This window comes from Mirounga angustirostris, unplaced genomic scaffold (genome assembly GCF_029215605.1).
Source record: "Mirounga angustirostris isolate CCGP_5_RB_7025 unplaced genomic scaffold, mMirAng1.0.hap1 SCAF_8, whole genome shotgun sequence".
Lineage (NCBI taxonomy): Eukaryota > Metazoa > Chordata > Mammalia > Carnivora > Phocidae > Mirounga > Mirounga angustirostris.
This window is the reverse complement of record NW_026991716.1, coordinates 115,666,780-115,678,618: the sequence shown is the minus strand read 5'-3', so window position 1 is coordinate 115,678,618 and position 11,839 is coordinate 115,666,780.

The window sequence follows — 11,839 nt, the reverse complement described above, 5'->3', positions numbered from 1 at the left end:
AATCGCTGTGCCTCCAAAACCCTGACTGCAGCCAAAGGTGTGGAGTCACCGTTTCACTGCTGTGGACAAGAGCAGGTTCCAGACTGGTATGTGACCAGGGAGTTGATGATTCACATTTCTTTCTTGCTTTCAAGAGACCAGGTCTTATTTTTCCTCACAGCAGCGGTCAGAAAACATAGACACTTAACTCTTCCGCTTCTTTTAAAGAAGTTATATAGGGTTAAAGATAGATATGTGTAAGACTGACGCGAGTCTATCATCTGACATCTATCGGTCAATCGATCGATCATCTTTATCCCTCTATCTCTACCTATCTCTAACTACATCTCTTCCTTTTCACCTGAGTACGAATGATTTTCCAGTGCCTAGTAAGCTGCTTTGCACAGAGTAGCAGCACCCAACCAATGCTATACTGACCATCTGAGAGATCTGAAAACTATCCATGAACGTCTGCTGCTCTCTTTTGAAGGGTAATATTATAAAAATTTAAAATGTACAAAGTTATTTCAAAACAGCCAGTGGGTTAGACATTGATGATGCTGGGGTGACATCCAAGTGCTCACTGTCCTGGACGACACACCAACTTCTCCACATACGTCATATCCCCTGACCCTCAGAGGCCTGAGAACGTTAGCAAGTATTGGGCCTTTCCATGTGGTAGACTCCGTGTTAATCACCTTGACAGCATGTACCATTTAACTTATTTTTCAAAAAACTCTTAGAAAATAGGAACTACTATCAATTCTGCCTTAAACTGAGAAAAATTGAGGCTTAGAAAGGTTAAGTGACTAGCTTAAAGTCAGCGGTGGCACAGGGATTCCAGTGGGAAGTCTGGTTAACACACGGTACTTTTCCCCATTTACAGAGGAATTGGTTGAGGCTTTTTTTTAGAGGTGAGTCAAATCATGTTACTCCTCTAAGCAATACCTCTAGTAACTTACCATTTCAATTAAAGAAAACTCCATAGCCCCTACCATCACATAGACGTTCTCTGTTACTCTGGTATCACCTCCTGCTCCTTCTGGCTCCACCCCTCAGAGCTTAGTATCCTCCACCCTCCCCCCTCCCCCCAATCTCAGCACTCCCTACCCTTCTTTGCTCATGCTTTATATTTCTTCCTGGATACCTAGGTATATTGTTACTTATTAATGGTCGTCTCCCTTCTCTAAAATATAAGCTTCACCGAGAGCCAGATTTTTAAAATTTTTGTTATTTTTTTTTATTGCAGCACCAGCGTTTAGAATAGAACCTAGCACACTCATGGGTGCTCAGCAAGTATTTGAACGAATGAATAGAGTCTAAGAAACTCACCCAAGGTCACACATTTAGTCATAGGCAAAGTAAAGCTTCATTACAAATCCAGTATTGAGTTTATCCACGTATCGAATGCATAAAGTATCTTCCTGAGCTCTTCTTCTAAGTCCCTTGGTCTTTAATTATAATAGGTCTGGTGAACGTGAATAAACAAACCAAACAGGAAAAAGGCAGCATTTGTTACTGTCTCTTAAAGTGGGATACTTTAAAGTGAGATCAAATCAGAGGCCAGGTCAGGGAAAGGGGACACTGGTCTTTAACAGAAAGGGAGTTGACAAGTGATGAAGTAAGGAATGTGCTGATGTTTCTGGGCTGCGTGGAAGGGCAAAGTGTGGGAAGGTCCTGAATGAAGTTGGTGTTGGGTTAATTAATTAGGGTGGGATGCCTGCACATTAAGGGGAGGGAGGAACCGAAGGGATTGATTTGGAGTGGACCTGAGTCTCAAGTAGCAGTTACAAAGGATCTTGAAGGCACAGGAAGGATGGGAGAAGTGCTGGGTACAGCTCAATTTGGCGAGTAGCCAAAGAAACATGTCAGATATTCATGAAAACAGGCCACAGCTGCTGCACTTTACAAGCTACATGTCAGGCCTTTCCTTAGCCACCCCCTACCCCACCCCATTTTGTGTCCTGTAATAGTCATTTTCTTCCTAAGATGACCAGTCATAATTCAGTTCTCACTTGAGGGCATAAGCTGAGGAAAGGGAATGCTCAGGCTTCGTTGCTAATGGAAAAGGGCTCCCAGCTTTAATGAAAACCCAATCTCCACTGAAACTGAGAATTTAAATGTTAGTGTACTGAGGTCTCAACTCTTTTGTTCCCGGGATAATATTAAAAATCGTGGTTACTCTTCTTTTATCTCATGATACCTAGACTTGTCATTTCTAAGAGTTTTAGAATCTTTAAAGCTCTTTTTTTACTCTCTTCCACTTCAAAAGGTATTTGTCTCTTTTGTCTATTTCTCCATCCTAGAGAAAAGACTCTAGATAGTTCAAGGTAAAACATATACATGTATACACACATACGTATACACTGGACAGTTTAAACACAGAAAGAACAAAAACATTTAAAGGTCATACATATTGTTACTGAATAATAAAATGTGGCTGAACTGCTTGGTAGCGTTTCTCCCTTCTCCCTCCTTCATCCCCCTCATAACATGGACAGGGTTTGATTCCAGGCTCTGAAACTTCCTGGCTGTGTAACTATGCCCAAATATTTGAGCCTTTTTGTTCCTCAGTTACCCTTATCTGTAAAATGAGGCTAAAACTAATTCTTAACTCAACAGGCTTTAGTAATATTTAATTGGGTAAATACAGATCACATGTAAAGAGTATTAAATGTGAAACATTGCTATTGTTTATAGGTATTGTAAATACTTAAATGATTTTTGTGGTCGCTTAACCTGTTACGTACAGCACGTAGGAAAGAACCCATAGAGAGGTATCAAAGTACTTATCATGTTGAGGAAAAGAAAATATAATTATAGCTCTAGTCAATCGATACTTCTTGTTCTTGATGAAATCCGTAAGTGTATATGGCATATGGGAAGCTCTTCTATTTAGGGAAGTAAAAGTCAGTATAAAGTAAGAGCAGGTTTAACATTCAAAGTGAATTCTAGGGGCACCTGGGTGGCTCGGTTGTTGAGCATCTGCCTTCGGCTCGGGTCATGATCCCAGGGTCCTGGGATCGAGCCCCGCATCGGGCTCCCTGCTTGGCGGGAAGCCTGCTTCTCCCTCTCCCACTCCCCCTGCTTGTGTTCCCTCTCTCGCTGTGTCTCTCTCTATCAAAAAAATAAATAAAATCTTAAAAAAAAAGAAGTGAATTCTATTAATTTTTCCTGTTACCAGCTTGTCTTTGTGACACAGCTCAAATGCTGAGCGAAGTTGTTTCCTTGAATAGCACTCATTTGCATGCTGAGATGATATAAAACATAGGATACAAGAACTTTACACTCTTTAGAAGAAGGAAGCTGATGGTTTATTAAGCACATCTGCTAAGAATGAAGGTTTTACTCCAACTCGCTTTCTTCCTTGAGTTTCTTCTAACATGAATTGATCCCTAGCTTATGAGGGTACTGTAAAGCATGGAAAAAAGATTGCAAAAAATGCTGAAGTCAAATGAAATCCTTTGCAAATTATTGATAAATACATTTACCTCATTGCTAATTTTGAACACTTCATTGTTTGACCAGTTGTTCTGTGGTCACTTGATTATTTAAACCAAAGTACATTATTGAGCACTAATCAGATGTTGGACATGGTTATAGGGGCTGGATACGAAAGTCGAATGAGACAAGCCTTTCCTCGATAGAAAGCCTTGTGTAATAGGGGAGATACTAATTAGCTTCCTCTAATTATTATGCTCATGGTAATGGTGTGTTATCAATACCAATCTATTTTTAGGAGGATGCTAAAAAGAGAAAAACTCTTTCTTAAAAAATTTTTTTATTAACATATAATGTATTGTTTGTTTCAGGGGTACAGGTCTGTGATTCAACCATCTTACACAATTCACAGAGCTCACCGTAGTACATACCCTCCCCGGTGTCCATCACCCAGCCACCCCAACCCTCCCACCCCCCTCCACTCCAGCAACCCTAAGTTTGTTTCCTGAGATTAAGAGTCTCTTATAGTTTGTCTCCCTCTCTGGTTTCGTCTTGTTTCATTTAAAGAGAGAAGAATTCTACTAGAAGTATGGGGCATGGGTGGCCTTGAAGGGTGAATAGAGGTAACAAAGACTGAACTCAAGGAACAACCAAACAGTACTTGGTATTTCTAGTTCTTGCAAAGAGTCTAGTGAAGCAAGAGTATAAGTTGAAGGTGGAGACTGTCATAATATGTGGCTGGGAAAGGAATTAAGCAACGACAATGAAAAGGGAGAGGAGCAGGTTTGTTGGACACATTTTTGAGGCATGATCAACATAACTTCATGATTAATGGCTTTACGGATTTAGGGAACCAGAAATTGAAGATAATCTGGTTTGGGTTTTTGACATTAATTGAGATAGGGGACACAACACAAGTTTGTTTTTGTTTTGCGAGAATGTATGCATTGATAATTCAGACTGAGATATTTTGAGTAATGACTTTTTTGTCATCATGCAATCAAAGGTACCTCTGCCCTACTATCTCTAGTGTTCAGATGGTCATAACATCCTAACATACAGCTGCTCGGTGTCATGCATCCCATGGTTTCTCTAGCTCCTTTTCCCTGTCCTATAGAATGTCTTCTGAGCTCTTGGGTTTTAACTCTAGTGACAAGTAATGGAATTGACTAGTCTAACCCAAATGAAAATAAAAAAACAGCTCTTTCTACAATTCAAATAGGACACACATCAAGAAAATGTATCCATTCCCCTGGGTACAGTATTCCAGGTGACTATTTCGGGTCTTGCAAACTTCCAAATCCTTAACAAGGCACAAGAATTAGCAAAGGAAAGTAAACAGGCCATTTTAGCACACCAGGAAACTTCTCTCAACTCACAAATACGTTCCTTTTCCTGAGAATTAAACACAAGTCAATAAAGATTAACTAAACAGCTGGAAATACAACCAAATAAAAGCTGAGACTTTAAAGAATATGCACATTGCCAGGGGTTTGGCAAGAAGCTCCTGCACATTTCTTTCTGCTCTATTTCTTAATACAGTTTCTTTAAAAATCAGCTCTGGCAGATGAACGAAGATCCTCTGTTAATGGATTCTTAAAAACTTGGGCTGTGTACACAGTTTGCTTCTTAAACTCAAAACCCCAATTCGTATTTACTGACAGATAAGCTTTTTTTTTCTGGTTGAAAGTCATTTTTGAAATTACAGTATTAAATGCAAACATATAAATTTAACATCTATCAAACACGAGCTTACTTCGAGTCTTTGAAACAAATGAAGGCAAATCTTTTTTAGGTTTGTCAATTTGTATTCAGATGTCAGGCTAAGTATTTTAAGTATGTATAATTGTGACTAGTGCATAATTTTAGGGAATAGGCATCTCATTTGTAGGCCCAAGAGATCAATGAATTTTTAAAAAATTTCAATTAACATCTTCTTTTTGGTCCTGTTGTAATTTATGTGTGTATTATTTTTTCAAGATGAGGATAGAAAATGAAACTCAAACTAATTGATTCTGTTCCTTGAATGTAGTTTCACTACAAAGGTAGACGATGTTGAGAAGATTTAAATCACTCCACAAACTGGAATAAAGTTTCAAATGATACGTGCAGGTAGAAGTATTTATGCCAGTTCTTTTAATTACTATTTATAATTGAAAAATGGATTTAGATCATGGGAACCATGCATATTTCAAATGTTAGAATGTCTTTATTGGAGAGAAAGAAATATAGGCTACTTTGATCATATTTTTTTTTAAGTAAGGTCTGTTTATGGTTTAAAATATCTGTCTAAAAACTTATTTTTGGTTTACCAAAAGAATCAAGCCAGCATTGCTGGTTGCTGTACTTAAAATAGTAATGGTTCCTCTCTGCATAATCAGTTTTCTTATTCCTCTTCCTTTTTAACATTAAATCTGAGAATTTAACAACTGCCAGAAAAAAAAAGAGAACATTTTTTTTTAATCCTAAAAGACTGAGGAAGATATTTTAAAAATTTTAGTACCCGAGGAGTTAATTTAAAAGTAGATTTGAAAAGTATTCCAGATTTGACCAATACTCTTATGTCTAAGTTCCTGTTAGTTTTTAATAATTTCATTTTCAATTATTTAAAAATTTGAACCACATTTGCACAGACCATAGGAACAGTAAAATTAGTTATTTAATCTTGATTGAAAATTGTCATATTATTTGAAGTTGATTATTTCAGTTTTTTTTCCTCAGTTAATGTTACTATGCAGAACCAATGCTAAATCAATTGCCAACAAATGGAATTTTCCCTGAGGTTCAATCTCTATTTCTTTTTTTTTTTTTTAACGATTTTATTTATTTATTTGACAGAGAGAGAGAGAAAAAGCACACAAGCCAGGGAACAGCAGAGGTAGAGGGAGAAGCAGGCTTCCTGCCGAGCAGGGAGCCCGATGTGGGGCTCGATCCCAGGACCCCGGGATCATGACCTGAGCCGAAGGCAGACGCTTAACCGACTGAGCCACCCAGGCGCCCCTCAACCTCTATTTCTCACCATAGCCAAAGATCTTAGGTAGTTTCTTAAATAACTAGAGTTCCCCACTGCAGAGCCTTCTTCCCTTGTTCTGAAGTTTTCTTACTTTCTCCCTGTTAGGACATTTTTTTTTTTTTAATCTTTCTCTTGGTCCTGAATTCTGTTTCCAGACTATCATTAAAACATTAGTGACCAAAATGGCTTAATAAGTTCTACTTTCCAGGTACATGTTTCTTCAATGCCAAATCAAAGTAATACAAGAGGGAAAATCAGGTATGCTTTTTTCAGGGGAGCTTTTTCAGTACTTTTTTCTTTTTCTTTAAGTAGGCTCCATGCCCAGAGTGGAGCCCAATGCTGGGCTTGAACCACGACCCTGTGATCAAGACATGAGCTGAGATCAAGTGTTGAATGCTCAACTGACTGAGCCACCCAGGAGCCCTTTCATGCTTTTCTAAATTATACATGAAGGATCTGCTTGTCTATTTCTATAATAATCTCACAATGCTTTTTATGGGTCAGAGTTTGAACCCGTACAGGAAAGCTAACTTTATAGGCATTGTCACGCTCTAGGTCAGGGATTCTCAACCAGGAGTGATAGCCCTACCCTTTACCCCCCGCCACAGGCATATTTGACAATTCTGGAGACATTTTTCATTGTCACAACTGGGGAGGTACTCCTGGCATCTAGTGGACAGAAACCAAGGATGCTACTCAACATCCTATAATATGAAGGGGCAGCTTCATATAACAAAGAATTCCTCAGCCACAAATGTGAATAGAGTCAAGATTGAGAAACCCTAGAATAAGGTTTGCCAGCCTAGGAGGCAGGTAATTAACCTGGCTGAAAGGCTTTACTTTTAGTCTGGAGTCAGAGGCGAAATAAATTTTGATTTTCTATCCAAAGTGGTACAACCATACTGAAGGGGTATACTATTTTTTTGCTTTGGTAGTGATAAAGGATTAAAATATATATGCTTTCAAATCTGGATTTAAATTAAATGGTCTGTAATAAATCAAATAGTTAACTTTTTTAATGTTGCCTTGATCATCAGTATCACAGTTTTAGAAGTAATGTTCTAAGTGGCTTCTTTGTGTGTCTTATTTCTCTCAGATTCTTTTTATTTTTTTTTAATTTGAGACAAATAACTCATCAAGTCTCTTGAGTTTGTGTGACTGTGCAATATTTATTAATGTTTACCATATTTTTCTCCACACTTTTGAGTTACATCTTTTTTTATGTTTGAGTTCCTCAAATCTTTCCATGGTTTGTGTCATTCATTAATTTATTCATTAAGTAAATGTTTATTAAGCACCAAATGTCCAGACATGGTTCTATATGTTAATGTCCTACAGTAATGAATAAAATAGACAAAAATCCATACAGCCAAGGAGTGTATAGTCTGGTGGGGTAAGAAATGAACAATACACCAAAAAGTTACATAGGTATGAGTGCTATAGACAAAAGTGAAGTAAGAAAGGAGAGAAAGAGAGCCATGGTGAGGGGTTGAGGATGAAATTCTAAGTAAGTTGGCCAGGTACAGACTCACTGAGAAGGTGACATTTGAACAAATACCTGAAGAAGAGGAGGAAGTGAGCCATGTGGATATCTGGGAGAAATGTGTTCCAGGAAGAGGAAACTACAAGTGCAAAGTCCTGAGGCTGGAACGTACTTGGCATACTTGAAGGCAGCAGAGTCCATGTGGCTGGAAGAGAGTAAAGCAGAGATGAGGAAGAGGGCAATGGAGTCAAAGAGGCAATGGATGGAAAGATCAAGTTTTGGGAAGATTTAGAAGGCTGTTCAAAAGATTTTGGCTTTTACTCTGAATGAGATGGGGAGCCGTTGGAAGGTTTTGAGCAGAAGCATGACAGAATCTGCCTTGTGTTTTAAAATGATCACTTTTGGACACTACATGAAGAATAGACTAGAAAGACAAGGGCAGAAGCAAGGAGACCAGTAAGGAACCTAGTCTGGACCAGAATGCTAGCACTGCTAAGTGGCTTATTGATTTATTAATTTATTGATGATTAGATTTATAAAAAAGAGAAGAGCCAAAAGTTTTAGCTGGATTAACTAGAGGACTGGTGTCATAGATTGCTCTACTCTTTACCAAATATTTCAGTTTCCTCCAATGTAGAGTCCCTTCCTGTGGGAGAATACTGCACATCTGTCTGCTGGAAATTGGGAGGCCATGTGACTTGTTTGACCAATAATAAGTAAGCGGGAGCTTTACAAGCTAGCATTTGGCTTGCCACGTCACATTTTCTTCAGCTACAAAGCCAGCAATGATCCAGCTAAAGGCTGCTCTGTTAGTTTGGTTCCTGGGGCAAAGCCAATGTGGCTTATAGCTGAAGAGATACACTGATGATAGGTGGCAAGAAACAAACCTTTGTTGTTGGAAGCCAGTAAAATGTTCAGGTTGCAGCATAACCCAGATTAGCCTGACAAATAGAAATGTAGTTGGCATTCGCTGAAATAAAAACATCTGCTAGAAGTGCAGGTTTTAGGTGCAGGAGTTCAGTTTTGATAAGTGAGATTCGAGATGCTTATTAGATAGCCAAGGGAAATGTTGAGTAACTAGTCGGATATAAGGGGCTGAAGTTCAAGAAAGAGGTACAGGCTAAGGATCTGCATTCTCATCAGCCTGAGATTGAACAGAATTACCAGTGGCATGAATGAGTAGGTAAGAAGCCCAGGAACTGAGTATTCCCACCACTAACAAATGAGACTGAGAAATGCAGCTAGTAAGGTAGGACAATAACCAGGATGTGAGGTGTACTGGAAGGAAAGTGAACAAAGTATCACAAGAATGATGATCTGTGTCCTAGGGTACTGAGAAGTCGAGTGGGGTCAGGACTAGGAATTGACCTTGGGATGCAGCAATGTGGAAATCCTTGATAATATTGCCATGAGCAGCTTAGGTAAAGTGGTCTGGAGAAAGCTTGAATGAGATGGGTTTAGGAGACACTAGTGGGAGAGGAGTGAGTCAGCAAGGGTAGATAACTCTTGCAAGAAGCTTTCCTATAAAGGAGAGTGAAGACATGATGAAAAGTGAAATGGGGTCAAAAAAATCTTGGTGTTTTGTTTTGTTTTGTAAAATGGATGAAATAACAGCATAGTGATATGCTGATGGGAATGATACAGCATGGAGGGAAACAATTGATGGGGCAGAAGAGAGAGAGGAGAATAGCTAGAGAGATGTCTTTTACTATGTTAGAAGGGATTGACTGCAGTACACAAATGGGGTGTTGACTGTGATAGAACCACATACAGTTCATTGATAGGAACAGGATGGAAAGAAGGCAGGTGGATACAGATGGAGGTCCATAGGTACTGGGGGATGGTGGAGTGAGAACTTGTGGCACTTCTGATTGTTTCTGTTTCTCATTAAAATTAGAAGCAAGGGCATCCATGGAGAGTGAGGATGGGACATGGTTGTGTATTTTTCTCCATCCATCTTCAGCTCTATGTGGGGTAAGTATGGAGTGTTGGAAAAATGCATTTAGCCATGGTGTGAGGTTGTCCTACAAATCAACAAAGCAAAGGAGGATAAACGGTTTAAGATTATATTGAGGGGTGTAATTACAAGGCTAACCATGGAATTTTAGAAGGGAAGTGAGGAGTGAGACAGTGAAGAAGTATTCCTATGCATATGCATTGTTGAAGTTGGAGACTAGAAGGAATAAAGTACAAAAATAGAAGCTGTTGGCTGGAAAATGGGCTGCTTAAACTCTATAGAAAGGCTGTGATGATTAGTAATGACAAGGTCTAGAGTATGTCTATGAAACTGAGCAACTGATTAGGGCATAGGACAAGATCTTGGAAGGTTTTTTTTTTTTAAGATTTCATTTATTTGAGAGAGAGAGAAAGAGAGAGAGTGAGCAAGCATGAGCAGGGGGAGAGGGAGAAGCAGATTCCCCACTGGACAGGGAGCCCGATGCAGGACTCGATCCCAGGACCCTGGGATTATGACCTGAGCCAAAGACAAATGCTTAACCAACTGAGCCATCCAGGTGCCCCAAGATCTTGGAAGTTTTTGACCCTGAAGCTACCCTAGTTCATCCAAATTCTTCTCTTAAACATTTCCTCTCATTTAAATCCCTTAAACTCACTTAATTTTTCATGACTTCAATCCATATAAATTTCAAATTATTAGAACAGATTTCACAGTTTAATTAAATTAACACTTGAAGCATCATGAGGAATCACTTTGGCTTACTTTAGATTTATATAGAATGAAAATATACAAAGTCACATTGAATAAGGAAGGAGTTTGTTGGGTATTATTTGAATAACAGATCGGTTCCTATCAAAGATGCACTAATCCTTTATTAAAATATGAATATATTAGAGTGTTAAAAATTGGTTATTTGCTCAAAATTTGGCTTAATGCCACCTTTTATAAATTATTATCTTGGGATATCATCCCTCTCAGCAGCACCCACTGGATTACTGATATTCTTAAGACGTAGGCTAATACTGTAGTCACTAACTATTATGTTGTGGAAATCAGACATAGAGACAAGAGGTACCTAACTGTCAAAAAGGTGAGTCTGTTGTTTATCTTAAACTCTGAAGAAAGTTCTATTTTTTACCTGACAAATCATAGAAGTATAAGTTAACTTTGAAAATCAGAACAATAAGTACATTTTGAATGCTTAGAAAAAGTTGGTGGTAACTCTTTTTTTTTTTTTAAGAGAGAAAGAGAGTGGGGGGAAGGGCAGAGAGAGAGGGAGAGAGAATCCCAAGCAGGCTTCATGCCCAGCATGAGACTGGTGTGGGGCTCAATCTTATGACTGAGATCTCACGACCCTGAGGTTATGACCCGAGCTGAAATCAAGAGTCGGATGCTTAACGGACTGAGCAACCAGGTGCCCCTGATGGTAATCTTTTGACCACCTTCACCCGTTTTTCTTCCCCCCTACCCCTGTCTCTGGCAACCACTGATGTTTACTGTTTCTATGAATTCAATCTTTTTCAGATTCCACATATAAGTGAGATCACTTTTGTCTTTCTCTGACTGACTTATTTCACTCAGCCTAACACCTTCAAGGTCCATCCATCTTGTCACAAATGGCAGGGTTTCTTTCTTTTTATTGACAAGTAGTATTCCATTACATATCTATATATATACACACCACATCTTTATTCATTCATCTGTCGATGGACACTTAGGTTGTTTCCATGTCTTGGCTATTTTAAGTAATGTTGCATGAACATGGGGTGTGGAGATCTCATCAAGACAGTAGCTCCAGAGGTGGCATTGCTAAATCATATGGTAGTTTTATTTTTAATATTTTGAGAAACCCTATTTTTAATATTTGATGTTTTCCATGGTGACTGCACTGATTTACACTCCATGGGCCATTGTTTTCATTCACAAGGTTTCTAGCCATTTGTTTTGGTTTTCCACAGCTATGACA